This window comes from Telmatherina bonti (genome assembly GCF_933228915.1).
Source record: "Telmatherina bonti genome assembly, chromosome: 3".
NCBI classification, from domain to species: domain Eukaryota; kingdom Metazoa; phylum Chordata; class Actinopteri; order Atheriniformes; family Telmatherinidae; genus Telmatherina; species Telmatherina bonti.
In genome coordinates, this window is record NC_136621.1 from 39,481,909 (window position 1) to 39,486,980 (window position 5,072).

The following is a 5,072-nucleotide window of genomic DNA, read 5'->3' on the forward strand; positions in this document are numbered from 1 at the left end:
GAAGACTCCCACCCCTCCCACCTTTTATCATTTGTGCGCAGCTGACGGTAAAGGAGCGGACCCGGTGTACTTGTGGTCATGCGTGACAGCCTGTTGCTGAACTTTAAAGAAGCCTGAAGTCTCCCATTGGAGGTGAAGTTGTGTAAAAATGTGTTTTCCTTTGGTTAAATGTGAAAAAGTGAATAAAATGTTGCGACTCAGACGTTTACGCACCATGTGAAGGTAGAAAACCTGCTCCGTGTCATGTTTCTCCTCTGTGGAGTGGAATTTACCACACATGACCTGACTTGTGCTCGCAGATCAGACAGATTTCTCCCGTCTCAGACCTGTCTGCTGGATCCGGGGTCCACCATGAGGGTCCAGCTGCTTCTGTTGGAGCAACCATCTTTACCTCGTGGCGGTCAAAAAGACTAAACGTGAAGCAGTGAATGACACATCACAAAGAAACTTAACACCTCAGGAAAGGAACAATAGATCCCACCTTCCTCCACCTCTGGAAATCTCTCCATCTCCTCTGCTCCTCTGACCATATATGGTAGGGAATTCAGCCTGCAGCTGATTGGTGGACGGGACAGAAGCTGCAGGTAGACCGGTTGCCTTGTTTGGGATGTTTGTGATCATGTTAAAGACCCTCCATCGTCCCCAGGTCGCTGCTGACACCTGACACTTCAGGAGGGAAGACAATCTGCTGCAGACTGGTTCCTGTAGGCTGCTCTTTCTCTACGTGTCATATGTTGTAACCTCAGACACATCAGCAGTGCCACACCCCTGCTGCTGCCTCAGGTTGTCCTGAAACTCTGGATTCCCACACACACACCATCACTCAAACACACCACAAACTCCCAGTGGTCCCATCAGCATGAATTTCATCCCCACCCGTTGTCTGGGTGGATGTGTGTGTTAGAGACAAAGACCCCCCAGCTACATCATTTTCAATAAAAATCTTGTGTTTATATTTCACTGAGTTTCTTCCCGCTTGTTTTCCAGCATGAAAATGCTTCATTTAGACCATTTCATCTAAATTCATTTCATTATTGTTTTATTTCAGTTACTTTTGTTTAAATACTAATCAAAGAAAAAATGGTCAAAAATGACAAAAACACAACAAATAGTCCTGTTTTTTTCCTCATCACATCATGTCTGACAAATAAGTTTTTTTTAAAAATTTGTTTTAAAAATTCCAATAAACCTAAACTTGTTTTGTCAAAATATTTAGCCCATAAGATTCATAATTATTTGGATGAATTACGTTCAACATGCACATAATCAATTTATTTAATAAAATAAAACAAAATAAAATAAAGGGAGCAGCACGGTTCTATTTTTATTAATTTATTTTCTATGAATAAATAAACCAGGAGCAGCACGGCAGCAGCTATGAATTATTTCCAATAAATAAATAAATAAATGTATTCAAATTTAATCAATGTGATTGACCTCTGCAGTATTGCAAAGTTATATATTGAAATAAATACCATCTACATTATTTTAACTGTGAATACAAAAATATATAAATAAAAAAATAGAAACAATAAATAAATCAAAGAATAAATAAATAGATAAATAAATGTTTTATGTCGGAGTTCCTGGATGTCTCTAAAGTCCTGGCTTTTGGTGGCGTCCCTGAACGCAGCGCAGCGTGAGGGAGGAGGGGGGCGGGGCCTTTAACACACCTGCGAAAAATAAAACTGGGTGGCGGATGTGCGCGCGGCATTCGCGAACAGCTGAGCAGAGAGCCGGACCCCTCCTGTCCTTCACACGCCCCCCCCTCCCCCCCCCGCGGCTGGACTGAAGACAAGCCGGCAGTGAACGTCTCATCCGGGACGCAGGTGTCGCGAGCTGCTAAAACACGGACCAGCTCACCTGCCTGCAGCTGAAACCAGGTGGGTGCGCGCGCCTGTGTGTGTGTGAGGTCTCGTAGCTGTTTTCCTGCTGGTGAGCGGGTTTAGACCTGGGCGGTTTAGGTTGGAGATGAAACGTGCCGCACCTGGTCCAGGTGAAACACGTCACGCCTGCCGCATCGCGTCGCGAGGACAAACACACGGCAATGACGTCATTAGTGACCAGTGTGGGTCAGAGTTTACCCAGTTAAACCAGAAACGTGTTTTGTGGTCATTTAGCAGGAAACTTTTTCACGCGCCCCGCGTGAGACGAGCTTTATGAAGCACGAGCACGCGCCGCAGCTGCCTGCAGGTGATGAAGACGCCATCACTGCGCCTCTTTTAGCTGCTTTTCTTCCTCTTTTTATTAGTTCAGCTCAGCTCGCGCACATCCAGCAGCAGGAGGGGCTTCAGAAGCGCCGCTCTCCGTCCGCGTGGGGCCGCTCTCGCGCGCGGCGCGTTCCAGGTAAAAGCCGGGATAAAGCTGGGATTGACTGGCGTCCAAGGACAGGAGATGCTGCTGGGCGCGGGAGCGCGCACAGTGCTGAGATGCTGCTGGCCACGGGAGCGCGCATCTGGAGATGGAGATTAGCGCGGTTTGAGCAACAACTTCCTGAGGAAGTTGCTCCGTGGGTGTCTGCAACAGGAAAGACGCGCTCGTGCGAATGTCACAAGTGGTCAGCATGCAGGCTAATTAGCTGGTGTGTGTGTGTGTGTGTGTGTGTGTGTGTGTGTGTGTGTGTGTGTGTGTGTGTGTGTGGCTGCATATAAAAAGCAGAAGCGTGGTGCTCCTTCCTCCTCTGATCTTGAAGAGTCTGAACAGATAATGGACTTAGTACTGATCCCTTTATCCCTCACTCTGTAAACACGCGCGCACGCGCACACACACCGCAGGACGTCTGTATGAGCGTGTTCTTCAAGGTGTGGTTGGAATTAAATGACACTTCTCTCTTTGCCTGGACGTGCCCTGACATTCCTACACCCCCCCCCCCCCCCCCCCCCCCACACACACACACACACACACGCACACACACACACATTCCCTCCTCCTTTGATCTCCATCAGGAAGCAGAGTGATGCGTTCACTTGCAGCATTTATCTTTGGAAATGTGCAGAAAACCAGGAGAAGTTGGGAATCTGAGTCATGAGTTGAGGAAGGAATGTTTGTCAGGAGGAGGAGGAGGAGGAGGAGGAGGAGGAGGAGGAGGAGGAGGTGTAGGGATCGGCACTTAAACGCATCATCGTCCACCATCCGAGCTGCAGAAGTCTGATTAACATGTTCATAATGACACGGAAGAAAGGATCAAACAGCTGACGTGTCCAGACCTGGTGTGTGTGTGTGTGTGTGTGTGTGTGTGTGTGTGTGTGTGTGTGTGTGTGTGTGTGTGTGTGTGTGTGTGTGTGTGTGTGTGTGTGTGTGTGTGTGTGTGAGAGAGAGAGAGAATGAGCACACACCCCCTCCTAACAGCAGAAAGTCATTAGACAAACTGACACCTGAAGCTAACATCTCTGGCAGTGAAAACTGTAGCTGTTGCGCTTCAGGTGGTCTTTCTTTACGCCGACGTTTGGCAGCGTGAACGACCTCGCAGCCCCGCCCCCCATCACCGAAGTAAAACACGGAAATGTTCCCCCTGCTACCTGTGAAGTGAAACCATTCCTTGGAATCGAGCTCCTCGGATTCCTGCCTGAACATGGCGCGGAATCTGCATCATATCTGGGAAATGGATGTCTGACTCGAGTTCCTCTGGATCAGGGGTCGGCAACTCCGGTCCTCAAGCACTGCAGTCCTGCAGATGTTTAGGAGTTTCTTAGGTCTGGTGTGTGCCAGGTGTGTTGCAGCAGTGAAACTCCTAACATTTTACAGGACTGTGGCACCTGAGGACCGGAGTTCCCGACCCCTGGTCTAGATGGTGCCGTAAAACCCGGTTCAGGGGCCACATGCGACCATCCAACCTCTGCAGGTTTTCAACACATCTGACTCATGTTCATGAGAACTTCATAGGCTGTTGGGTCCTTTAATCGGGGTCAGGTGTGTTGCAGCTGGGTTAAATTGAAAACCTGCAGGACTTCTTGGGACCTTGTTGAGTCATCCGGATCCAGATGGAACAAAAACTAAAATGTTTGTTTTATTTTTGGACATCGTTGCGTTTCAGCTTGTTTCCTCGTGTGGATCCTCCTCATCAGGAGTTGGTCTGTCTGCAGCACAGACTGTATAAAAAAACATGGGCGGAGCCTCCATGACGTCACCCGTAGGTTTCTAAAGAGCTGAATTGAAGCTCGGTGGGCGGTTCCTACCATCACCATCTTGGCAGGGGCATGCATGTTGTTTCGCCCGGAAAATACAAATATGGGCAAAGAGGTGGAGCTGAGAGGGGGGCTGTGAACGTCATGGTGGATGATTGACATCGAGCGAACTCCGGTCTTCCTGTAGCTAAGAGCTAACTCGGAGATGACAGGAGCTAACCAGCTAACGGCGGTGAGCTAAAGCTAAGTTACGTTGTTAAGAAATGTCGTTTAACAGTGTATCAGTCACATTTTTTACAAGGTTATGTTGTGGAACGGGGTCCCTTGAACACTCTGGGCCCAGGGGCCTGTGCACTTTTAATCCAGCCCTGAACATAGGGCTAACAGCAGCAGTTAGGACATGAAACCTGTACATAAAAGCCACATAGTTACACAACAGTGTCTAGTGTGTTGGTATCGGTACTACTGATTGAACGAGAGTATCATTCACAATTTTCTCAATGTGGCAATGGGGAAGGGGGCCCTGGAACACTCTGGGCCCAGGGGTCTGTGAACTTTTAATCCGGCCCTGGTTATTTTTTTATTATTTTGGGGGTAATTTGTATTTTTGTCATTTTCTCAATGTCAACTTTACATCAGGTACATATGCAAGATCATTCGTTTGCATTTTCTCAGAACAGCAACAAACTACCAAGCAACTGCAAAGAAGAGGGAGAAAAACCCAGAAGTATACATAATCAGACCCTGGTTAGGAGCATAAAGAAGGCAAAGAGATAAAAAAAAAAAACAACCTGAAGAGACTCTGCAGATAGAAATGGTCGTTCTTCAGGGTTGGTTTTACTAAATAAACACATTTAACGTGTGAATTTCCTCGTTTCAGTCCTCCCAGCTCACTTTAAAAGACCAGATGTTTCTTTTTTTTGTCTGTAAATGTTTCCTGCAGTCGCC